Below are 27,909 nucleotides of genomic sequence, written 5' to 3'. Positions count from 1 at the left end.
ATTCTAGTTTAAATGTGATTATACATACTAAAGTAACTACCAGGCTCATGATGAGCCCTTAATAAATGCCAGCTAGCTATTAACAGTAATCAAAGCAGAACAGAAGCATACCTAGAAGCAGTGGGACTGGGAGGAGTATACAGTCTTGGCCATGTTCCAACAGAAAGAGTAGAACCTCTTTTTTGCATATCCCTTCTCTGAGCAGATTGGTTTTGTCAGGCACTGGCATTTCCTACAGAAATGAAAATTTCTTCTCCATTTCCACATTTAGGGCTTCATATCCTCCCTAGCTGCCCGTAATAAGAAAGAGATTAAGAGAAAGGGGATGATTTCAGTTTCTAATATGGCAATGAATTTAGAAAGAAAGAACTAAATGTCAGCAGGAGGATGAGAAAAATGAGGTTGTAGTTCGAGATCCTATATTTCAGTTCAATATTTTACTAGCAGAGTGTGTGGTAAGGAGATCCAGGAAACGGGCAGAGCTTGAATTCCAGGAAGGCATAGGCGATATTTTTTAACCCTTCACTATAGAGCAGCATTAATTTATAGAATGGATGAATTAAAGCAACCAAAGTTGATTGAAATCTATAAACATTGAATTCTAGAAGGCTAGATGGAGGGGCATCTGTGTGCTGATTGAAAACACTAAACTGAGCCCTACCAGTTTGGCTTCAGCCTGCATACTGAAGAACAATTCTGGTCAAGGTAGCAAGCTCTTTCTCATTGTTGATGTTTCTGTCTCTCTTTCCCTCTTACTTCCTCTCTGAAATCGATAAAAATATATTTTAAATAAAGAAAACACTGAAGTGAGCCAGGTTTTGTTGCTACATGAAGACAAGTGGTGGGGAATGGTATGGCTAACCCTAAAAAGGACACCTAAATAGAAGGGCAACCAGATGGTCAGATCCGTGTACTAAAGGACTGAATGAGCCAGAGTCTAAGAGAGGAAACATATAATTAAATTGATAAGTATATCTGTAAAGTTTTGTATGAGATGTATGAACAAAGTTTTATGAGGAGTGGCCTATGTAACACCCACTGAGTTAGGAAATAATTTAAAGAGAGGCAAACATTTGAATGAGATCCCTCAACATGAGTAGGAATTTTGTAGGTTGGAGAAAGATATAAGATTATGAACATTGGAGGGAATAGTGCTTGAAAATACATAGAAGCATAAAATAATAATGGTTGACCCAGGGGGAAAATAGAATCATTCATCACAAAAAAAAGCAACAACAACAACAAAAAAATGTGTGCGTGTGCTTCCCTGGAATAAATTATAATTTCACTATGGTGAAGAGTCATCCCTATTTTGAACTATTTAACTCACCATTATTTAAGAATCTGGCTTGTTTATTCCTTTGTCTTCCCAGAGCCCGTACCATAAGACTGAGTACATTTAGGAAAAAACACAAACTTAGGTTGAAATGTCCCATTTTAAAATTATAGACATACCGTTCATGTGATTCCATGGCTTGTCCTAGTAGTCAAAGGACAATTTACAGTCAACTAATATCTCTACTTTAGTGAGATGTTAATCTTATAGCTTCACATCTCTCCTCCTCTCAGTGGAGGTCCTTACTTATTTCACAGAGAACACAGATGAAATAAGAAGATTGCCTTGGTTTTCCAGCACTAAACCCAGCATTGCTACAGACTGAATGTTTGTGTTCCCCCCAAATTCTTATGTCAAACCCTGATGCCCAATGGGATGGTATTAGAAGGTGGAGCCTTTGGAAGGTGATTAGGTAAAAAAAAGCAGAGCCTTTATAAATGGGATCAGTGCCCTTACAAAAGAGATCTTAGAGAGCTCCTTCACCTCTTCTAATGAGACAAGTGGGCCCTCACCAGACACCAGATTTGCTGGCTCCTTGATCTTAGACTTCCAGCCTCCAGAACTCTGAGAAATAAATTTCTGTTGTTTATATGCCACTTAGGCTATGGACTAAGACAAGCATACTGTGAGAAGTAAAATTCTTTAGCAGTTACCATGTTAAATGTGTCACCCTTAAACATAAAGTGCTGACAGGGTAGTGTTGTGAATCAACCCCCATCAATATTTATTGAGTAAATGCTTCACAGAACTTGTCCCTCATTGAACTTCTCAAGCATTAAAATATATTGCATCATAAAAATTAAATAAATTGATCTAATCTGAAATCTAGCTCTTACCAGCCATTTGAAAAGCTAAACTCTGCTTTAGAGAAGGATGATGCCAGAATTTGAAGTGTCATCTAATGAAATAAACTTGTCTGTGAAGAAATTTTTAAATCTTAAAAAAAAATGTATTCCATCGACTGCTACTTACAAAACAATAAAATATCACTGATCTTCTTTGCTAATGTATTTCCTTTTGATTCAGGGAGGTCCTTAATTAGAAAAATCTTAATCTCTTCTTGATGTAGTTGATCAAAGAGATAATTAGTATCAAATTTAGATGTGCTTTGAGTGATAAATAATAAAACTATATGAGAAATTAGTCTAAAATTAACTCAAAGAAAACAAAAAATACAAATTGTTTAAGGTCCTTTTTATGTTAATGATATGTTTTAGAAATGATTCAACTCATAAAAATTCAGACAAGACCAGTAGAAAAACCTGACATATTCAGAATCATATTTAAATTTAAATTAAATTAAAATTCATCAAGCTCTAAATGTTAAATAAATCAATGCCAGGAATTATTGGAGGAGGATGATGATACATGCCCCAATGATTTGAAAATGCCTCACAATCAGTATGTATTTTGATATTCGTAAGTGTCCTGGAACAGAAGTAAGATACAGAAAAGTAAAACCCTGCAGTTTTAAAGATCAAAATATGTGACTGGGATTGTTCCATGACTTTCCAGCATTGACAATGCTATGAACTACCAGAGGGAGGACTAATATTCTTCTCATCACAGAGTTGCCCTAGGATTTGTTTATCTTTGTGACAGTGAGCTGTGACATTGATCACTTAAATCATGGGCTCAAACTCTGCTTTCCAGGCAGCACACATCCAATTTTGTGTTGATTTCTATTCTGAGTGTTCATCCACCTGGCTTTACACAAGACTCTGAGGAAGCCAAGATAAGAAAAAGGGAGATCTTATTTCACTGGAATTGTATTCTACAAAGGTGATGGCAATAAACAAGTAATTATTCAAATATGTGTTTAATCTACTTAGTACTTCTGTATATTCATAAATTTTCATGTATAATTCTAGTTCTATCTTTCACTGGCAGTTTGCCTGGGACAACTCTCAAAATCTCTCTGTGCCTTAATGTGCTCAGCTGCACAATGGGATCAATAACAGTGTCCCCAGCTGTTGCAAATATTAAGTAGAAGAGTCTGTGTGTACTGTTATACACTGGCCTGGACATCTAGCAATTTTCCAGCAAATATTGTTACCATTTATTTATAGTGATTACTATCACTCTACTTACACAAATAGAATACTCCTCTTACATAAATAAGTAGGATTAAAGTAATGTATGTACAATTATTATAGAATTAAATACATATTTATTCAAATGCAGAATATAGTTTTTTTTTAATCCTCACCAAAGAATATGTTTATTGACTTGAGAGAGATAGGAAGAGGAGAGAGAGAAACATTTATTGGTTGACCAGGTATAGAATTTGAAATCCTTTTGGTTATGGGATAATACTCGAACCAACAGAATCACACAGGTGGCCCAGAATATAGTTTTATTGTGAGGTGTTTTTTTTTAAATATGTATTATTGCTTTCAGAGAGGAAGGGAGTGAGAGAGCAAGATAGAAACATCAATGATGAGAGAAAATTATTGATTGGCTGCCTCCTGCAGGCCCCATACTGGGGATTGAGTCTTCAACCCAGCATGTGCCCAGACCAGGAATCAAAACATAACCTCCTGGTGCATAGATCAATGCTCAACCACTGAGCCATGCCATCTGGGCAAGAATATAGTTTAATATAAATGTCTCAGTGGACTGTGTTAGGATTTTTTTTAATTGTAAAGAGTCTTCAAGAAGCACCAATAAGCCATTCAATTATATTTAGGTTGATTTAAAATGTTAGGTAAATTTCTATATTATACATGGTCAATCCTCGTTTCAGTCACTGGTGACCATTGGATTAGAGGACATTAAATTGTTGCTCTTAAGAGGGAAATAGAGTTAGCGCCCTGCAAGCTTCTGGTCTCATTTTCATCAGCAGATCAATACATTAACTTGTTTAACATGTGTTCTGCTTGAAGATCCCTTATTTCATAGACAGTGTTGGTTTATGCCACATGTGTCAAACACAAGGCCCGCGAGCCAAATCCGTCCCGCCAGGCCTTGCAATGTGGCCCGCACCGCGCTGTCATCACTGCACTCCGCTGCGTTTCCATCACAATGACAGTTTATGACTGTTCAGTAAACCATTCGGCCCACAATTTAGGCTGGATTTTAGATTTTGGCCCCTTCTCTGATTGAGTTCGACACCCCTAGTTATGCCAACAACACTGTGCACTATACCATGTATATCTCTACATGCATTTTTTCTGGGACATCCAGCCTTTTGAGCTTAGGACCAATAAGCAGCCCTCCACTGGATGCCATTGTAAATGCAAAATCATGAACACACAAAGAGCCCAGACATGAGAAAAACATGGAGCTAACTAGACCAAGAATAGGACACAAATTTACAGAGCAAGAGCTAAAACAAAGCAGGTGAGCCTTGGGAACCCACTGTAGCGAAGGTGTGAGTCAGTTGACTGCAACATGCCCAAGAAAGGCCATGAAAGTTCTGAATGTATTGATTTGGGGCTATGAATAAACTTTCTCAATGAGACGATCTGTCAAATACAGAATCTGAGAAAGGGGGACTGACTTGTGTGTTACTGATTTTCCTTTAAGGGAAGCTTACAGAAATCTGGAAAGGTTTGGATGACACCAAGTTACATTGAGTGGCTAGAGGATTCTTGTTCCCAGAGGGACTTACAAAACTGCAACGTTAACTGAAAAACAGTGTGTAAATAAAAACTAGTTTTCCTGCATTTTGGCTGTGATTCTTTAAACTGGGGTTAATGGCCACGGCCATCTTTTTAAAAATATCTACAAATCTCACTCCCACAATGCTGAAGTATATCTTTAAGGACAATGGGAAAATAGAATTTTAGTTTGAAAAGCAAAGGCAGATTTGGGGATTACTTTGGTCAATGATTACAAAAGCATCTGAATATCTAATAAAATATTGCCGTCATCAAGTACATCAAATGTAATGATGTTGGACCAAAAACTGTCTTGTTGATTACTGTGTTGTTCCAGAACAGAATTAGTTGTTCAGTACTCAGTAAGAGATTTCAGCCTGTCCTTCAGTAGGGCGTCATAGCCCAGTTTTCCTGTTTCACACAGATATTTAGAGTTGAAAGAACAGAATCCTAAAGCAGTTCATTCATCTCTAACAGGAAGCTAAACATGTGTAATGCACAGCAAAAACAGTGCTGTTTATTGAGAATAAATTTTGATGCTTTCGTTTGATCAAGTTATGCATTATTGGATATCTGTAAATTTCAGAATCTACCTCTCTTTCTCTTTCTCTCCCTTTCTTAAATTATTTGCTCATTTTATTCCTTAGTAAATAATCTTCTAACATAAATAAGTAGTTTTCCTTTCTTTTTCTATTTATTAGATACATTTCTTTGAAATAAAATGAATCTTTCCAGGATAACATAAAAAATTAAAATGTATGTGTGATGTCGGAAGAAAGGAAGGAAGAAAGGAAGAAAGGAAGGAAGGAAGAAGGAAGAAAGGAAGGCAGGCAGGAAGAAAGGAAGGAAGGAAAGAAGGAAGGAAGGAAAAAAGGAAAGAAGGAAGGCCCAGAATAGATTTAACTCAAAATGGAAACTACCAGCATTTCTTAGAATGAAAAAAGCATAACTCCTAAAGAGAAAAAAAAATTCTTTGAGGAGGAAAATAATTCAAACTCTTAGAAATTTCCTAGAGGAAATGTCAAAAGACATTAAAAAAGTATTCTTCAAGGAAAAAAGGCTTTTGCCTTTTATTATTATACTAGAAGCCTTTTATTATTATACTAGAAGGTTCATGCTAAAATGGGCTTTCCTTTCTCTGGCTGCCAGCACCGCCTTTCCACTCCGGCCCAGTCTCTTTCAGCTCAGACCCCAGAGCCTCCTCTTTCTGCTTTGCCCCTCCTTCCCATGCTGCCTGAGGCCCTGAGAGACCTAGGGTGGGGCAGAACACCTGCACCATCACCATGGCGACAACGCAAGTATCCTGCTCCCATCACTCAGTGGCTGAGTATGCAAATTAACCTCCATCTTTATTGGGTTAATTTGCATATTACTCCTGATTGGCTGGTGATATAGCAGAGGTATGGTCAATTTACATGTTTGTCTATAATTAGGTAAGACTAGAGGCCTGATGCACAAAATTTGTGCATGGGGGGATATGTGTCCTTCAGCCCAGCCTGCATCCTCTCCATTCTGGGACCCCTTGAGGGATGTTCAACTGCCCATTTAGGCCCGATCCCAGTGGGATCGGGCCTAAATGGGCAGTTGGACAACCCTCTCACAATCTAGGACTGCTGGCTCCCAACTGCTCACCTGCCTACCTTCCTGATTGCCCCTAACTGCTTCTGCCTGCCAGCCTAATCACCCCTTAACCACTCCCCTGCCAGCCTGATTGATGCCTAACTGCTTCCCTGCTGGCCTGATTACCCCTAACTGCCCTCCCCTGAAGGCCTGCAGTGTACAGCTAATTTGTCTATAATCATCAGGTGGTCATAATAATCTGGCCACTCAGTGTATATTTCCATGTATTTGTATACAGCCCATGATTTCAGGAGTAATCATAAGATCATTTTTAGCAACATTTTGCCTAAGTGTGTTTGAGGTACAGTTCATACTGACTAAAGAATATACTTGATTGAATAAGTGGATGAAAGTATAATCATATCCTACTCCCCCAACAAATGAGTTGATATTAAACTACCCATTTCTGACATTATCACCCACCAAAGCTTAATAGGGCAAATACCTGTTCTTTATCTCCTTTGTCACCTGGGATGTGAGCTTGTGATGGTTAGCCAATGCCATGCTGCCTTTCAGGACTTTATATAGAATTACTATTTATAACTATTTCATGGATGTTAGAAAACTATGCCCATTCTGCAGTTGTGGTAGTTTTCTATCTGTATTCAGTAGGCCAAGTTTGCTCATTTTACTGTTTAAAACATCCCTGTTCCTAGTGAATGCTTCTCTCCACTGGTTTTCTGTTGGAAAAGGTGTTCACTGTGATTCTGTGTCTACTGTGATTGTGAATCAGTCTATCTTTTTTTTTTTTTGTTTTTTTGTAATTCTATCAATTTGTGCTTTATATATTTTGAGACAATCTGATTAGGAGAATATAATATTCAATTTGTTTTATATTTCTGGTAAAGTTCGATCTTTTCTCATTATGTAATAACTAGTAGTCCAGTGCACAAAATTTGTGCATGGAGGGAGAGGGAGTCCCTCAGCCCAGCCTGCACCCTCTCCAACTGGGGACTCCTTTGAGAATGTCCAAAACCAGCAGTCGGACATCCTTCTCGCAATCTGAGACTACTAGTGCCTAACCCTCACCTGCCTGCCTGTCTAATCTCCCCTGTCTCTGCCTGCCTGCCTACCTGGTCAGCCCCAACTGCCCTCCCCTGCTCGCCTGGTCTCACCCCCAACTGCCTTCTTCTGCCAGCCAATTTGGTTCTGATTGGTTAGTTTCTATTCCAGTCAGTGTCAAAAGCTCCGCCTTTTAGGCAGCCATTGGCTCCTCACAATTCACCCAGATGTGGTTCTGATTGGTCAGTGTCTATGGCAATCAGCATCTCTGGGCCTTACAATGGGACTAAATCAGAAAGGCAGGGCTGATTAGCAGCCATGATGGAGGCCTGGAGAGAAATGGAGATGCAGCTGTTGGCCCAGCACAGAGAGAAAGAGAGAGGCAACTGATGATCAACAGCTGCTACACAGGCTATGGATCAGACTCTACTTCTCTCTTCAGGCCTCTCTCCAGGCCTGATTTGCAGCCTCCTCAGCAGTCAGTGCTAGGTCGCCATGGTTACTCAGCATTGATTATAGACCTGACTTACAGTTAGTTGAGCCTTCTGTCAAGATGGAGTCAGGGTTTTTATATATTAGGATGCTTTTATGTCTAGCAATTCTTTTTGCCTTAAAGCCTATTTTATCAGGTAGTAATAGGCCTACCCTAACTTTCTTACTAAGTTGTTTTTTGTATTTTATTTAGATGTTTTACTTTAAATTCTTTGTATCTGCATATTTCATATAGATCTCATAAATAATTTAAACTTGGACTTTTTAACAGTCTTTATAACTTGTCCTGTGTTTCTTTTCTCTATCCTCCCTTGCCTTCCTTTAGATAATTTTTAAAATTATTACTATTCACTCTCTTATTTGAATATATCTACTCTAGTTACTGTTATATAAATCACATACATCTTTTTAATTAATCAAAATATAATATTAATCAACACCTCCACACTCCCCCAGGACAGGACAGACAGAGAACACTATCTCTTCCTAACTTGCATGCTAGTGTTGGTGTATATTTTAATTAGATATTTGTTAAATGCTATGGAATATGCTTTTATGTGGTTAAAGTAATTTAGAGTTATCTACTTATTTGCCACTTTCTTTTTTTTAAACTTTATTTTCAGCTCAGAGCTACTATCAAGTCGAATTTCATCAGTCTGAAGTTCTCCGGTATTCAGTATTCTTCAGTACTCAGAGTAAGTTTTCCCCATCCTCTCTCTTTTATTCACCCCCAGACTTTCACGAAAGTAATATGAGATCTTCTTGAACCTGTATGCCCCTCACTCTATCTACACTAATAAAAGAGAAAAATGTTAATTGACCATACCTTCACTATTCCCACAGCCAATCAGAGTGAGTATGCAAATTAACCCAACAAAGATGGCGGTTAATTTGCATGCATAGAGGGAGGAAGGAGTGAAGACTGAAGACAGCATAGAAGAAAGAAGGAGGAAAAGCAGAAAGCAAGGCAGCTGCCAGAGGGAAAGTGCAGGCAGGGTGGTGTGGGCAGTGGCAGTAGTGGCTGCTTGCAGGAATCTTCCTACAATGGGCTCCTAGTTTGATATGTTTCATTATTATGTCTCCTGTTCCTCCCTGAACAATTTCTCTTGATCTGGCTATGTTTCAGTAATTCTCTTTTCATCCATGTCTACTATATTTTAAAACCCCTATATCAAGTTTTCAATTAGAGTCTTCCATTATTTCTTAAAGTTTTATTTGATATTACTTTAATCTTCATTGTCTCTTTTTATAATTTTCACTTTACATTTATATTGAAACTCACTTTTAATTTATTTTAGCACACTCATTGTGAGTCTCTTTTCTTTTTGTTGTTGTTGTTTTTTATTCAAAGATGATAGATTGCTTATATGCCTAGTTATTTTTGACTCTGTGTTAGACAAAATCATGGAAGGAAACTGTAGAAATAATGTGAGGTTCATAATACTGTATGTTGTTATGGGGATGAGTTGAATTTGCTGCCATTGTTTACCTGATATTATGTCAGTAAAATCCTAAACCATTTCAGGATTTGAGCTTTTCCAGACTTTCCAAGGCACACAAAACAATGCAAAAACAAACAAACAAAAACATAAAAACAACAACAAAACAAAAAACCCACAAAACTATAAAAGCAGGTAGTTTAATTCCAGTTTACTCTTACCTGAAATGTATGCCTCTTTGAAATATCAGATGAAAGTAGGAATGATAATTATCAGCTTTCTTTTTGGGTCACTCAGCACCTTCATCCCCACCACTCTGCCAAATTCCATTCATAAGCAAATGCCCTCAAGCTACCTGGCTTTGCATTTCATTTTACCTCTATGGATTCTCATTTCCCTTACCATTTTTGGCCCTCAGATAATAGAAAATTCTGAGAAGGTGAATATAGTTCACCTATATTTATAGTTGTTCTTAATGAAAACATTTCTCTTGGTATCCTAGCTCACTACAAATTGAAGTAAAAGCTGACCATATTTTAAACACATTATCAGATGTGTTTCATGGTTCTTTTCAACATTATCAAATAATATTAAAGAGAAGTATGATCCTTGTCTCTTTCTGAAAATAAGCAAGCTCAGATTCACCTCTAGGTATTCTGACTCCAAAAGTCTGTAGTTAATTTTTAAATAAATTTTCAGGTGATTTTGATATAAGCCTTCTAACCCTCCCACCATTACCATCATGAGCAATTTGAGAACCATAATTCAAGCCATAAATTCTTCATAAAGGATGTCAATGTTCTCAGAAATAAATACTTGATATATAAATCATATCCCTCATATATAGCACTGGCTGTCAGCTACAGGGAGTTTTCTCACAGATAGAAGAATCTTAGGGATGGGCGATTTGAAAAGGCACAGAGTGGATTGCAGGGTCCTCCCCATCTGCTCTTGTTTTGAATGGAAGTGACACCCACACCTTTCTATGGCAGCATACTGCTTTTTGCAGGTAGACTGAATTTAGAGGAACCAATAAATCAAATATTGATGCTATTTTCTGTCTGAAAAGATGATGGGCTGCCTTTCCCTTTTAGTATTCTTTGAGTATCATACATATCACTCTGTACTTTTTTATTTCAAATAGTGACCTGTGTATACCAAAAACAGAAAAGAGATCTTCAAAAGCCCTTATTTTCCTACAGCCTAGCTGATGTTCCACTTGAAAACAACTTCACAGAATAAAATGTAAAAGCAGTTTCTATTATTTTCTCCTCTTGGCAATTAAACAGCTACAGATATCAAATAGTGATTTCACAAGTGAGGCACTGCATACACTGTCATACTGCTTCACTATCTGTGGTTTTATGTGCTATAATTTTTCACTATTGACAAATGTTAGCAGGTCTGTTATAAACATTTGCGCACAGGTAACTAGGCACAGGTGTTTATAACAGAACTACTAACATTTGTCAATAGTGAAAAATTACAGCACATAGAACCAAAGACAGTGAAGCAGTATAATCTCCAGAACACAGTGTTTGCTGGCAGTTGGTCCTTACTCCTACAAGCACTTTAGGAGAACACTACAGCATGCTGGGTGAGCCTCACACAAAAGATACTGAAGCTTATTCCAGCTTTCCTGTAGGACAGCAGCATGTGTCAATCAGAAGAGGGAGAAACCATGTTGTATCCTGAAAAAGCACTGGACAAGTGGTGAGTTGAAATTTACATTTGTCCTCTTCTACCACTTCTCATCACTTCATATTTTGCAATCTCACCTCTGACAAAGTGTCCTAGTTCTAAGGGACAGAATCACAAATATTCTTTTCAGCCATCAGCACTACAAAATAGGACACTGATTTGGCTGCAGGATGATACCCCAGCAGTCATCATTTTCACCCTTTAGCTAGGAATGATATATTACTACTTATATCTATATAATGGTTCTAAACGTACCTCACTCTTCAGACATGAGGCAAGACTACGAGGTTTATACCATTTTCTTTTCAAGAAGAAGTCAATGTGGTAAAATGAACTTAATGTAATATAATTCTCAAAGTTTTGAAATGCATTCTTTAAACTCAGTGAGATAATCTTTAAGAATACTTGCAGACACAACTCAAGTCTGTGTATTCCTGATACAAACAAAAACAGATGTACTCAAGGTAATGCAGCAGGAGATTACAAAAGGGCTTCACCAAAACTTCACTGTAGAATTCATTCAAACAACAGGTCCTCTTAGTGTAATTATCATTGAATAGAAAGTGACTTGGCCTTCTGGAAGAGGCAGGTATGAGAGTGTTATAAACCGATTAATGGAATTTGGGGAAAGACAATGGAATCAGTAGGAAACTCGGTGACCATGATGAGCAAAGTGAATGGTCAAGAAATCAATAACTAGTTCTTCAATGAATGGAATAATTATAGTTTGTGTACAAAGGAAGTATAAAGACTGCTGCCCAAATTATTTTCTGGCTATTGCTAATTTTCTCTGTTTGAGAAGACCTCATGGCTAATCTGGTCCAAAGTCCCAAAGTCTCAGGTTCAGCCCATTATAACAGTGGTCCTGATTATTTTATAAATGGGCAAGAAGTCACATTTATACTGAGCATAAAATGAGGGATATTCACAATTGCTATGGGCAGACATAAGATGAAACATTAGAACTATTAGAACTGGGCTGGTTTCACTGGAGTGTGACAGATAGGAAGGTATAATACCTTCCAAGGAAGAACAATATACCCATGCCATTTTACAGTCTATATCAATTCCTAATGTGGTGGTATTAGGAAATGGGACCTTTGGAAGCTGATTAAGTCACAAGGGAAGGGCCTGCTTGAATGGGAACACTGCTGTTATAAAAGTGACCTGAGCCAGGCCAGTGTGTCTCAATGGTTGAGCATAGACCTATGAACATAGAGGTCACAGTTCAATTCCCAGCCAGGACACATGCCTAACTTGTGGGCTTCATCCTTAGTGGGGGGTCGTACAGGAGGCAGTCAATCAATGAATCTCTCTTATCATTAATGTTTCTATCTCTCTTTCTCTCTCTCTCTCCCTTCCTCTTTGAAATTAATAAAAATATTTTTAAAGTGATCTGAGAGCTCCCTTGCTGCTTCTGCCATACAAGGTCATACTAAGAAGACAACTCTCTATTAACCAGTAAAGGCAATGTCAAAAGAAAAAAAAAGACAAGCCACAGACTGGGAGAACATACTTGCCAAGGACAGATTTGAAAAGAACTATTATCCCAAATATAAAAAATAACTGAAACAACAATGAAATTAAAACAATCTAATTAAAAATGGTCCAAACTTTAAGAAACACTTCATGGATAAAGATATGCATATGAAAAGAGGATATCATATGTCCTAAGGAAAATGCAAAATAAATCAACAATGAGATGCCACTACACACTTATTAGAATGGCCAAAATCTACAACACTGACAACAAATGCTGGCAAGAATGTGGAGCAACAAAAATTCATATTCATTGCTGGTAGAAACGAAAAAGGTATAGCCACTTTGGAAAACAGTTTGATGGTTTCTTACAAAGCTAAAAACACTCTTACCATACGATCCAGTAATAATGTGCCTTTCTAATTGCCTAAATAAATTGAAAACTCATGTTCACATAAAAACCTGCACATAGATGTTTGCAATAGCTTTATTCATGATCAAAATATGGAATCAAACAAGATGTCCCTTAGTAGATGATGGATAAATGAACTATGGTCCATCCAGACAATGGAATATTAGTCTGCACTAAATAGTATGAGTTACCAATACATGAAAAGACATGGATAAAACTAAAATACATTTTTCCAAGTGACCAAAGCCCATCTTCAAAGAATAGATTTGATTACAATTCTATGACATTCTGAAAATGGCAAAACTATGGAGACAGGAAAAAAATCAGTGGTTGACAGAGGCCATGGTGCAGCAGTAGGTGAACAGGCAGATGTCAGATGATTTTTAGGTTGTCAAAAATTCTCTGTATGATATTATAAGAATAGACACATATAGATGCATTTGTCCAAATACAAGGAATACACATCATTAAGAGTTAACCTATGGACTTTGGGTGGATATGATGTGTCAATTATCTTTAATTGTAATAAATCAATCATAACAAATGTACCACTGTGATGATTGATATAATAACAGGAGAGGTTATGCTAGTATTGAGGCAGTGTTACTGGGGAAATCCCTGTACCTTTCTTTTGATTTTTCTGTAAACTCTAAACTCTAAAAAAAAGGAAGTCTTGAAAGAATTCATCCTTTACATAATGCTGTCCCATTACTATCTAACATTTTGCAACTAATCTCATATAACCCAGCACAAGGGCTCATGTGAGGATAGGAAACACCATGTTATTCATTCCAATATACTAACAGAATAAAAGTCAGTCTTTGCTCTACGTGTCAGAAAGTGTCTGCATGCTACAAGTTGAAAACCACAGGTGCTTTTTTTCATAAAATACATCTGCTTATTTGCTCAGCAAAGGTTGCTCTTCCCAAATGAATACCATCACAGAATTTGAGCAAACCCAGAAGGGCATACACTTCTTGACTTAAAGATTAAAATTAATTCAGCTGTATATGGAGTAATGCTTATCTAATTCACTAGACCGTTCACATGAATTGAACAAAATGTGCATGAAATTCTATTATAAGCTGAAAAATAAATGTACAGCGTGATGTCAATTTCTTAGCTCTAGCTATTATTTCTGGGTTAGTAAGCAAAACTACTCATATAAAAAGAAAAGCAAAACATATTCTTGAGTGTTGATGTATTCAGACTCTCCATGAGTCAGACCCACGGGGATGCTAACCTGTTGTTGAAAATCACCCATCACATATCCATTTGCTTTCAGCTTCAATAGGGAGAAAAACATTACAGGTCTTCATAAAAAATATGTACAACCAAATGTCTTTTTTATTAAATATTCAATCAAGTGTTTTAAAACAATTTATCAACTATTCAAGCAAGTGGGTCAAGAGTAATGGATGGCAAATATATCAAGTAACCACAGGCTATGGAGAGTCACCGAATTTGGCTCCATAGATGGAGAAAATAAAACGAAAGAAAGCAGGCACATCACTGTCCCAAACGTTTATACAGAAACTTACATTTGGCTATGCCCTGCCCCTGTCACTTGTTTTTGTGAGAGTCCTTGCTTCAATTTAGGAAAGATAATGATAGCAAGATATAACTTCACACTGTACCTGTAGCAGTTGCCCCAGAGCATATAACGTTGTGCAACTAATGTCACGTATCTAACACAAGGGTGAGTGGCGGGATAAGCAATGGTGGCTTTTCAATGGATGGCACCATCGTTTGGTGTGCTCCTGTTAGGGTGGCCAGATTTAGCCAATACAAGCATGCCATACCTAGCTAATTCAAACTTGAGGTACATTTTTAAGTAGAAGGATAGCCCATGAAATATTTGGATCACAATTGTACCAAAAAATTTTTATATGTGTACCTGAAATTCAAATTTAACTGGGCTTCCTCAATTTTACATGCCAAATCTAAACTCAGTGACCTCCAAAAATTAATTTAGCAGCTCTGAGAAGAAACTTAGCAGTTCTTAGAAGAAACTTATGGCCCACTGGATGATAAAAGTTTGGAGCATTTGATCAAATAATCACAAGGCAACTGAAGCAAAACCTCATATTAAATTAGCTATGCATTCATGTGTGTGAGCACAGACTACAAGTATAACCTAGTTTTAGGTGAGTGCAGTGCAGTCAGACATTTAAGGTTTATATTTGGTGTTTCACCATTTACTATGTGGACAATACAGGCCAATAACATAATCTTTCTTAGTCTGTTATACCATCTTCAATGTAGGAATAATACTACTAATAATTATATTTTTTGTCTTTGTTATTACCACAAAATTATTCAATGAAAATAGGTATATATAAATTATTGACCCACTTTTTTTTTAATTTTTATGATGACTGGAAGGCCCTCATTTTTCCAAAATATATTTTTATTGTTAAATATGATATTATTTACATTTACATGATTCAAACATTTATTGGCTACAAGAGCTTTAGTCTCTTTGAAAATGCAAGTAGTAAATGCCACTGGTAACTGTGGAAGTTGTGCATGTGTTAGTGGATGAGAAGCCCAGAAAATGTTTCAGTCCTCCCTGGAAGGAGTTATAGTCTCACTGACTGTTTAGGCAGAAATAGAAACTCAGATAGAGAGGTGAGATATGAGAAAGACAAGCTTGGGTGGCCTTAACAATTTCTAATTGTTCTAGCCTTTGGCGACTATTGAGGTGTGCATATAAACAGCAAACACATTTCTTAGCATAACTTTATTATGCAATAAATCAACCTATTTGAAGTCAGAGAGATATTGAGTGTTTGGCCTGGACAAGGGTCTGGAATTGTACAAACATAAAAGAGGAGTGATCCTGTGTCTTTATGTTAATTCTAGACCAGTCTAGATTCATTTATTTCATCAGAACCTCACACGATCCCATAGCTGGATGTGTAGCAAAATTTTCAGTGTTTCTAATATATGAACTGGTTGAGTAGCTCTCATGAACAAAAGAATTGAGAAAAAGACAAAAGACTTTTAATAAACAAATGTAATACAATAGATTACCTTTAATATTCCTGCTGAGATATAACACAATATTGTGATACTTTTGGTTTCTGGAGAGAGAGAGAGAGAGAGAGAGAGAGAGAGAGAGAGAGAGAGAGAGAGAGAGAGAGAGAGAGGGGAGAGAGAGGAGAGAGAGGAGAGAGAGAAAGGGGAGAGAGAGGAGAGAGAGGAGAGAGAGGGGAGAGAGAGAGAGAAGAGAGAGAAGAGAGAGAAGGAGGAGGAGAAGGAGGAGGAGTAGAAGAAGGAGATGGTGGAGGAGAAGGAAGGGAGAAGATGGTAACTATGTGAGGTAATACATATGTTAACTATTTGACTGTGGTAATTATTTTTCAATGCAGACCTATTTCAAAACATTATGTTGTATATCTTAAATATATACAATTTTATTTCTCAATCATACATCAATAAAGCTGGGAAAAGATAAATTTACTGAGTTTTCAGGTACAACTTGAATTTAAGTAAATTCACCAACATTAAATGTTGGAGTACCAGTAGTTTGTCAGAAATGTATTACTAGGTATGGAGCTATACTTTATTAATTTGTTATATAAATATAAAATAAAAATGTACATAATCTTGACATTTTGTCAATTCTAACTAGACTGAAGAACCACAGAAGACAGGCCACTTAGTGCATTCTTGTGTCCACAGTTGGATGTTCATATGAGTTATTTACAATAATACTTGGATAATTATTCCTTTAACTTTTCAAATAACTAATTAGGTAAAATTTTAGTAACATACAACTTTTCAATTTATGGGCAAACAATTATGGATTCCAATTGGGAATCCCTTTACAAATAATTGGGCTCTATAAGATAACCTTAATTCATATTGTATTTGGCAGAATATATTTAACAGTATGTTTATGGGGGGAAATATTTGTGGCTTACATCCAATTAGCTATTCTTCTATAAGAAATGTTATTTATGTCTTTAAAAAAAACTAATTAAGGAGAAATGAATATTTCCTTACTAAGAAATATAATTTTAAAATCATACAAATAGGGAATAATTCTTATCTGGTGGGAAGGTCAACATAGAAGTTGCAAGAAAAGATCCCTTTTTATAAGAAATGGAACCACTAATAAATTTCCTCTAGAAATCACACCTTTTATTCAGAGCATCAAGTTCAGAGATATTTAATCTTCTGTAATGGAAATTATAGCAAGGTTGAATTTTTGTTCACTGTTTTTAAAGTAAAATGGTATTGTCTTTGTTCTCATTTTCTAGTATCTTCTAACACATTTACTCATATTATTCCTGAAAGAGTCTATCAACCCCTTCTTAAATCAGCTTATCACAGAAAAATATGAATTCCCAAGTATAGTACAGTGAGCCTTGTTTATTTTTTTGACTTTTTTTTCAAGAATATTTTCATTTTTAATTCAAGAATGTTATATATGACCATATTATTTGAAAAAATATCATCCAAAGAGAGATAAGATTTGGAAATCTTATTAAAATATTCTAAATGTTCTTGTGTTTAAAAATATTTAATAATGATTTATCATAATTTAAATAATTAGAGCATTTGTTAAAAGCTAACACCCTAAATTAAAAATTGAAAAAATTTCTTTTTTTAAAATATATTTTATTGATTTTTTACAGAGAGGAAGGGAGAGAGATAGAGAGCTAGAAACGTCAATGAGAGAGAAATATCAACCAGCTGCCTCTTGCACACCCCCTACTGGGGATGTGCCCGCAACCAATGTACATGCCCTTGACTGGAATTGAACCTGGGACCTTTCAGACTGCAGACCGACGCTCTACCACTGAGCAAAACCGGTTTCGGCAAAAATTGAACAACTTTCTTACATTTCTAATCCTCCATTAAATACCTCTTCCATTCTCTAAGATTCTTCGATTATGATATGCAACACTACAGTGAAATTAACCAGTTTTCTTTTTATTCATCTTTATTATTGAAAGTATTACAGATGTCCCCTTGGTGGTCCTTCCTCCCCATTGGCCCCCTACACCCTACACCTAACCCTCCCAGACCTTCACCACACAATGGTCTGTGTCCATGGGTTATGAATCCTATAAAATGGTAATAGACAAAACGGCGAAACAACCAACAGGTCGCTATGATGTGCACTGACCACCAGGGGGTAGATACTGCCCCCTGGTGGTCAGTGTGCTCCCACAGATGGAGCATAGCTCAGCCAGAAGCCAGGCTGACAGCTGATGAGGCAGTGGTGGTGGCCGGAGCCTTTCCTTCCTCCATGGCAGTCAAACATCCCCCAAGGCTCCCAAACTGCGAAAGGGTGCAGGCTGGGCTAAGAGACACTCCCTGCTGTGAGTGCATGAATGTTGTGCACTGGGCCTCTAGTATATTCATATAAGTTCACCAGTCATTCTCTCCCCACCCATCCACCCATTCCTGCCTTCTCTCTGAAATTTGTCAGTCTGTTCCACGCTTTTATGTCCCTGGATCTATTTTGTTCACCAATTTATTTTGTTTATTCAGTTCCACATATAAGTGATATCATGTAATGCTTATCTATCTCTGGATGGCTTATTTTACTTAGCATAATACTCTCCAGGTCTATCCATACTGTTGCAAATGATAACAATTTCTTACTTTTTACAGTGGTGTAGTATTCCAACGTGTAAATGTGTGACAGTATTTTTATCCACTCATTTGCAGATGGGTACTTGGAATGTTTCAGCCTATGAGACATATGAAAAAATGCTCAAAGTTACTAATCACCAGAGAGATGCAAATTAAATGACAATGAGGTGTTATCTCACACCTGTCAGAATGGCTAACATCAATAAATCAACAAACTATGTATTGTCAAGGATGTCGAGAAAGGAACCCTCTTGTACAGCTGGTAGGAATACAGACAGGTGCAGCCACTATGGAAAACAGTATGGAGTTTCCTCAAAGAAATTAAAACTGGAGCTCCCATTTGACCCAGTGGTCCCACTTCTAGCAATATATCTTAATAAACCCTAAATATAAATCAGAAATAATATATGTGCCTATGTTCATAGCAGCACAATTTATAATACCACAGTTTTCTATCTAGCTGGGATTTCACTTTGTCCACTGCACTTCCTTAAGGTTGTGGCATGATAATACTCCTCATCAGATAGCAACTGAGAGTGATGTTTGCTAGTCATGGTAATGTTGGCTCAAATGCCTGGGCCGAGGATGTAATTCTGAATCATAATTTTATCCGAATAGGCATCAAATTTATAAAATTAATTTGGAATTTTTTCAGCACCCTATGCAATATCTGTCACATAATAGAATGTATCTATGAATCATGAATGGATAATTTAATAAACATGACAAAATGTTAATACCTGCATGTTTTGTTTGGCGAATCCAGGGTGTCTAATTCACTCATTGAATGACCTTGTATTGACTTCTGGCTTTGCATATGGCACTGCTCTGGGGGCTGGGACAAATCACTGTCATTGGCAGCAGGGAGTTTATGTAACTGTAAGTGAATGCATTGCTTCAGAAACTCTGTGTTGTCTAGGAAATGAGGGTCCCTGGCTCACTTTTCTTTTTCCCCATATTAACTTCCAAATTCTTTATTTTAGTGGAGATTAGCAAAACTATTGATAAATGAGATTAAATGACTTTACTATGAGTGACTTACAATTGCCAATTTTTCTTCTATTTTCTGCTCTTGACATTGCTAATTGCGCATTACTAATGTAGAGATCAGAAAATGTGTTTGACTCCATTAGAATGAAATTAGGAGTTTTGAGTAGAGCCTGCTGGCTAACATTACAGAGAGGCAGAAAGGGAACAAATGAATTAGCCAACAGGTGGAGGCATTACAATGTGTGTTCTGCACTTCCTGTACCACCCTTCATTAATGCCATAAGCATCATCACTCATGTCAACTTCTCTCATCACCCAAATCAGACTTAGAATGTGTATTTATCACAAGATTAAAATTGTCATCACTATTTTTAAATAAAATTGAGTTAAAACATGGAGAGAATAATTACTTAAAATATAAGGTATATTAATAATGTGACTCCAATAAGAGTTAGAAATATGGCTACATGAATTTATTTAAGTATCTAAGTTAAATATTTTAATAATTACAAACGATACCATAATTATGCTTGTCATTTTATTCACAATAATTTCTCCTAAATTCTGAATCTCATGTATAATATATAGTTTAATTAAATATACATGCATGTGTGTTTTTTTTTATCTTTTAGACAGTTATAGAAAAAAGAAATGCACATATAAAATAGATGACAATATTTAAAAGATCAAAATAAGAAGGCACAATAAGAAGGTTCAATATAAACCCTCTAGTTTCCAGGTTCCTTTGCAGGTCAATGGGGCCATGTAATAAAATTCTACTCAGTTGGATATGATCAAAAATGATGTGTCAGAATTCTTGGAAGTGCAGCATTACAGCTGTCCTTTTCTCTCCATGCTCACCATGATAGAGGCAGAATGACAAGCCACCTATGTCACATGGATAAGAACATCACACTAGGACAGACAAGATAGAGCTTACCGTAGTCATTTTTGCAAACCCAGGTTTACTATGAAGCTGGGCAAAGAAGAGGCAGCATGAATCTACTCAGACAGACAATTCAACTCTTGAGGTAAACACTACTTATGCCAATTGCATTTACTGAAAGTCAGAGTAGATGTTGTTTACAATTTCGTTTACTCCATGGTAGCATAATAGGCATGTGATATATGAAATGGGACTGCCAAGCAAACAGTTGATTATATGTGTGAGGAATAACTAATGGTCCCAGTTTATACACTAGGAAAATTGTTTGAATGCACAGCTGAGAGATAAATATTTCTCATAAATATTTCTAAAATACTGGGTCCAGCTTGCACCTGGCCAGTCTGATCTACTAGAAGAATACCCTGCATTTTTATAATTATTTTCAAAACACAGAGAGACACTACATATACACGACTCTCAGAGACTTGGACTTTGAGTTTTTCCTTGAAGTAAAATTAAATGGGAATTAGCTCTGCTAAAGGTGAAATCCCTTATCATGCAGTTTCACTTCAGAGATCATTTAGTTCTATTTCCAAGCAACATCTTTTTGAAGTCGGTCACTGAAGCGATATGTATTCTGTAGGTTTAAATGGAGAGAATATTAATAGAATGTATCATATGTAGAATTTGAGTGACATTAACATGTGGAGAGAAAATTAGGGGGGAAATGAGTGAGAAAATTGGGCAAATATTGAAAGGAATAGAGAGGGCAGCACATTTGCGAAATTGAAAAGCAAAGTCATTAGATGGCTTTAGCCTTGACCCCTTAGGCCATTATGTTCTAGAGAAAGGGGAACAAATGAAAACATTTATAAGTAGCAGCTTCTCCTTCTTCTCCCTGGGGCATTACATAATGTGGAGCCCAGGACACAATTAAATCAGAGAATGAAGCAAAAACTCCTAATGATTAACAGTTTGCTGGGGCTCAGCCAGTGTAGATCAGTGGACTGAGCATCATCCCATGCACCAAAAGGTCACTAGTATGATACCCAGTCATGGCACATGCTAGATTGGGGTTTCAGTTCCTGTGGAAGGTGTGCAGTAGGCAGCTAATCATTGTTTCTCTCTCATCAATGTTTCTATCTCTCTTTCTCTCTCACTTCCTCTCTCTCTCTGAAATCAATAAAAACATATATATATTTTAAAGTTTGCTGGGAAGTTCTGTGATTTGTGAAAGAAGGCTGAACATGAGGAGGTCAATATGATGAGGTCATTAGTTAAGTTAGCAAATATTTATTGAGTATCTCCTAGGTGTTTAGCACCCTATAAAGAAGAAAGGTGAACTTGAATACACAGTTCCTTCTCTGAAGGATCTCTAGTCTTTGAATGAAAAAGAGAAGCAGAATATTAATTAAATGCAATTTTCATGTTATGAAAATTCAGGGTGATATAGGAATTAAGAGGCCTAACACACCATCAGGAGGCTGGACCTGCTTCCAAAAAGAGGTGATACCAGAGGGGAGATGCATGGAGTAAATGGGTGTGAGAATGAAGATATTGCTGATGAAGAAATTACAAAGTAATGACAAAGAGGCCCCAAAGGGCCCCAAAATACAGCTCAAACAGGTGCATGGCTGTACTGAAAGGGCATGGCTTAGGGATGGCTCTGCTAGGACATTGTGATAATAAGGGGTCTGGCTTAGCCATGGCACAGGTATAATGAGTGGCAAGGTTGTAGTGAAAAGGGTGTTTCGAGAATATAAAAAAAAATTGTGAAGCTAAAAGTAGATGGAATGTGAAATATGTAATAGAATGTATAAAATATATAATGTCTAGCTAAAGAGGTAAAACCATTCTGAAGGTAATGGAGTGAGACTAAAAGTGTAGAGTTAGAGGAATCTCTGGATCTGAAGTATAATAGATGAACTGAAACAGAGACGACCAGAGGGGAAGGAAAGTAATTGGAAAACTAATAGATAATCCAAAAAGGGAAAGTAGCTGCATGAACTGAAAAAGTAGCAGTGGGAATGCAGGGGAGGGAAGGTGACAGATCACCATATAAAATGCCACTTCATTGCATTAAGTCATGGCACATGATTCCAATCCGGTCTCTGCTGTGTCTCAGGAAGCCACTCCCATGGCCTCCTAGGTTTCTTAGCCACCTCTCAAGAGTTTCACTTCTGGAGATTTTAGCTCCCCATTAAGTTGCCTCATGCATAAATTACTAATCCTCCGACTACATCTGTTTATCTTCAGCAAGACCACCACCTCTGCCTTTTCTCTAAACCCCTCTCTTTCATGGTCCATTCAGTTTTGCTGTCCTGGCAATCTTTCAGCCAAGGCCATGCCTCCTCCCAGGAGACTCACTTGCCTTCCCACTTCAACCACCAAGTGTTATGTGTCTTATTAGCAAAAATCATCATTATGCCCAAGTCCTGACTTCCAGGTTCTGTATAAACCACTATCCCCTGAAGACTACCTCCAGTTCACTCCACCCCCAATTAGCTCACAGCTTCATCAACTTCAATCCAAGCCTGTATCATCACAGTAAAGAGTCCACCTGTTCAAAAGTCCAGGAACTAAGCTCAAGTCTTACCATCTCTCATCTCCCACATTTTCATGGTGACTAAATCCTATTGAAGAGTGGAAATAAAAGGAATGTGTACTTTACTTTTCCTTTAGTTTGTGAAAGTGGGTTTCATGATCAACTTCTAGGAGTATGAGGAACAAGCATAGATATAATTGGGCAGGTCATTTAAATTCCAGTTCATTTCTTAGCTATAAAAGAAGAGGATGGAAGTAAAATGATCTCTGAGATTCCCTCCAGGTTAGGCATAATTAATGATCTCTGAGTGCAAACTTTTCAAAAATATTTTTTCAGACATATTTTTTAAAAATACATCTCTTCCGAGTTTTATGCCACAGATGCCTCATTATTGAAATCTCTTCACATTTAAAATTCAATCCCACTTTCTGTCATAAAGAAATGTCTTGATAAAATTTTCCAAGTCCATAAATAGATGTAAAGTAATACAGGAGAGCACAGGAAGTAGAAGCGTGCATGCCCAGGCTAAAGTATGCCAAAATAAAAATCACTTAGTGATGTGAATTTTAAAAGTTAAACAAAAATAAACTGCCCGAGTTAATGCAAACGTATGGGAATTAGTGCCTTTATATAAAATAAAAAACATTAATGCAAAATATTCCAGAAGTTATTTTTGAACTGAAATAGAGTGAAGTACTAGTATATAGACTGTGGCATTGACTTTTGACTGTTCAATGACTACATTATACCGAGTTGTGACTCATATTTAGAAGGAGTTACAGGTTAAAAAAAAAAAGCATTACAGATGTTAGAAGGGAGGGGTATTGCAGGATTGTGGGATTGGGTGAAAAAGGTGAGGGGATTAAGAAAAAAGAGAAAAGAAAAGCTCACAGGCAGACAATAGCATGGTGATTGCTAGAGGGAAAGAGGACATTGGGAGGTAGAAGAGGATAAATGGTGATGGAAGGAGACTTGACTTGGGGTTGGGAACACACAATAGAATATACAAGTGATGTGTTGTAGAGCTATACACCTGAAATCTATATCATTTTATTAACCAATGTCACTCCAATAAATTCAATTAAAAAGAAAAGCCTTAGGTTATATTCTGTAAAATGATTTCTTGGAATTCAATTATTTACTTATTAAGCAATCTTTTTCAGCAATAATATTTGGATTTTATATTAAAGAAGAGCTATGCTGTCAAAGGCAGAATACAATTGGCATTGAGAGTTAAAGGTGCATCTATATAATTAAAAATTACCTCATGAATTTCAAGCTCTCCAATGCATTCTTATTTTTTTAACCACCACTCATGTATATTAATCCCCAATTTTCAGGTTGGCTGCACACATTAGAGATTGGAAGTGCAGTATATTGTGAATCCTGAAACATGTATGGCTCCTCTGGGAAACTGTGATATGTCTGTATCTGTTTAGAATTATTTTGAACACTAAACAATATAGTGTGGGTAAAGTTCTCACCACACTAATGTAATTAACTGCAGCTATGATGAGGATGAAGTAGAGCTGGAGCTTTTGGTGCTTTCAAATCCAACAGTGATATCCATGGCAATAAAGAAGGAATAGAGCAGGAGAAGTAGATAATGATAAGGGGAGCAGAGAGAAAGAAGGAGGAAGAGGGTGATAGAGTATGGGAGGAGGGAGGGATGGATTGGGGGGAGAACAGTTGTGTTCCACCTGACCCTAGATTGTCTAGCTAGCTCGCTCTTACTTAGAGCCTTGAGTGTTGAACTGAAGGTGGGATGTAAATTACCAAGTTTCTAAGTGAAGAGAAAAAACTAATATTAATATAAATGAAAAGTGTGATTTGCCATTGAAGAGAAAAAATACTTCAATTGAAATTTTCCTGAGAATCATCAATCAATTAAACTTCTGAATCACAAGATAAAACATACACAAGCTACTTTTCAGATTCTTTATCAAGTTAAGCTCTAAGTACCTGTTGTTGAAACACATGGCTGGTGGAACAGATTAACACACATATGCCCTTTGTGTCTTAAAAATCCCTGTAGCCTGAATAAAGCCTTGGATGATGGGAAGAAAGTGAAGCTACATTTTTACACCTTCTGGTTAATTCCCAGGCCTTCCAAGCACAGATGACTGAAAATTAAGAATGTTACATTTAGTTAACAATTTTTAAATAGAAACTCTAGTGACTGTCAGAGGACACCAATCAAAGTAACTATGAAAAGGGTTTTGTATTGCCACCAGCAGACCCTGAGCATCAGATGAATGGATTACTCCAACACATTTGCTGTGAAAAGGTTGGCTAAAACAACCAGACAGCCCCAATTGCATTCCTCATTAGGCTTTCACTGCAGTTTCTATTTTTAGATACAATCAGTAGGGTGAGTAATCTTGGGAGAACACATACTAGTATGTTTGCATTGTCCTCAAGACAAGGACACCTAAAGATTAGGCATGAAGATTCCAGTAAGACCTGAGGGTCTGAACATGCACAGATTTGTTTGGAAAGGTCAAGGAAATTTAGAAGCACCTTCCACACACTTCCCTTTTCTCAGAATGTCCTCCTTACAAATTTTCCAACTGTCTCATGTGCTCTCCAACACTCTATCCCCTTCCTAACATAGTTCATACATTCAGCATACAAAAAGTTAGAAAATAACCACAAGAATTATGTTTTTGTTTTTAAAACATCACCCTTCTAACCAAGACTGTTTCCTCACTCCAGTACCTGTGTGCTGTGTGCGTGTGTTTGGGTAAGTGTGTGTTGGGTGTAATCTCAATGTCACAATGTTTAGAGTCAGAGTGCTCAAATTTGAACCCCATAATATACTAACTGTGGAGTATTGCAAAAATCAAGCCTTTTGATCTTGTTTATTTTTATAAAATTGAGATAGCAGTAATGCCTGCAAAAATGTTTTACCTATCTGCCATAAATTAAGCATTCCATAATGATAATTTTATTATTATTTGCACATATACTTATTTAATTAAGACACAATTTTAACCCGTTAATTCCTCTATCATAAATGTTCAACTCAACAGGGGAAAAAAATACCAGGAAAGGGAAATGAACAGCACAAGCTAAATATGTATGTATTTTACATTACATATATATAGTACATAATATATAAAATGTAAATATATATGCATATTATAAATAAAAAAATTTTTGTATATTTTAAAATACAATTATACATTTCTATATAAAATATATTTTATATAATTATATATAAATTCTGATATATATATATAAATATGATGTATTATACTCTGAATTAAAAGGAACACACACAAAATGATAAAAATGGGAGACTTAAGTATTTAAAAAGTGTTTTTTCAAGTAAAAATGAGGTTGTTTCTAATGAAAAGCTATCAAGTAGATTTTTTTCTTTTCCTGCCATATAGCATTATGAACTACTTATTTTTAAAAAAATGATCAAGTGATTAATCAGAAGAACAATGGTGGCTTAGTCCTGCAGAGGTTGCCAACTCCGTTCTTTCAGTACTGAGCTCCCTGCTAGTTACCAAGGTGTATGGGGATGGCCTTGCCCTCCACGTGGTCAAATACAATAGGTCAGAGAAAAAAGTGGCAAAATAATGAAAACACAAAACTATATTCTCCCATGTGTTGGTCCACAAAATGTCCTCCAAAATAGAAAAGAGATAATCAATAATCTAGAAAGAATATAGTTAAAATCAGTACTAAAATATTATTGTGGAATGTTTTCTATATTTTCCCCTCAGAAAAAAAATAGCATTGTCCATTTTTTTTGTCTCAGGGGTGGGAGGAAGAGTATTAAATACTATGAGTGAAGGAAGTCAATACAAAGTATGAGCTTACTGCTATTTTTATTTCATAATTAAATATTTCCCAATGCATTGTCATTTCTAGAGACAGCAGTGGAAATTAGCACAGAGCTTTGTAATAATCACAATAATCTTTTTTGTTGTTGTTATTGTTTTAAAAATATCAGATAACAAAACTAAAAAAAAAAAATGTAATAATGTATTATTGGGTTACTGATAATAGAGGATAGGATCACTTCCATGACCCCCAGGGCACTGCAGGACCTGCTGACCAGAGCCACCCGGCCTCATTCCCAACCAAGGCCAGTCACTCAGGCCTCCACCCACTGCCCCTCAGGTCTGTCCACCTGGGAATCAGAGGTCCTCCCCTGTCTGCTCCCTCAAACTGCCCTGTGCCTGGCTAACCCTGCTCATCCTCCTAGCCTAATGAAGGAGGAGAGATTTCTTCAGAATCTCCCCAACCCCGTGTTATAATACTTTCAATCCCCCTCCTTTCTTGCTGGGTTGTATTCACATTTAGTTCCTACACTAACCCCCACAGAAATAGCCTGTGAAACAATCTATTCTTTATCCTCATTGGGATCATAGTGTCCACCAGGGACTTTTGGCAATTATCCAGAGGACAATGGAATTGTGACCAAGGTTCCCTATAGGATTTTCTATCTTCCTTCCTCATCGCCTGTGCACATTGTTTTGTAACCTGGAAGAGGAGACACCTGTCAATAATTCCCAAATGCCAGACATCTATTAGAAATAGCGTATCATGGAAAAATATAATTTCATCTAAAATACTTAACAGAGTAAACACAAGTGAAAAATCAAGGTTAACAGTCTGGAAGTTGCTGTGACCTGTTCAATCTCAGAGAATGATTGAAAATCCTGGGGTAAATAAACTGTATTAGAAAGAATTGTCTGCAGGAAGACAATTAGATGAATGTATAAACTTTCTCAGTAGGGAGGTACTGAAAATAACCACCACCTCATTGCAGATAAAT

Source organism: Pipistrellus kuhlii, unplaced genomic scaffold (genome assembly GCF_014108245.1).
Source record: "Pipistrellus kuhlii isolate mPipKuh1 unplaced genomic scaffold, mPipKuh1.p scaffold_m20_p_6, whole genome shotgun sequence".
Lineage (NCBI taxonomy): Eukaryota > Metazoa > Chordata > Mammalia > Chiroptera > Vespertilionidae > Pipistrellus > Pipistrellus kuhlii.
Note: the sequence above shows the minus strand (reverse complement) of the source record.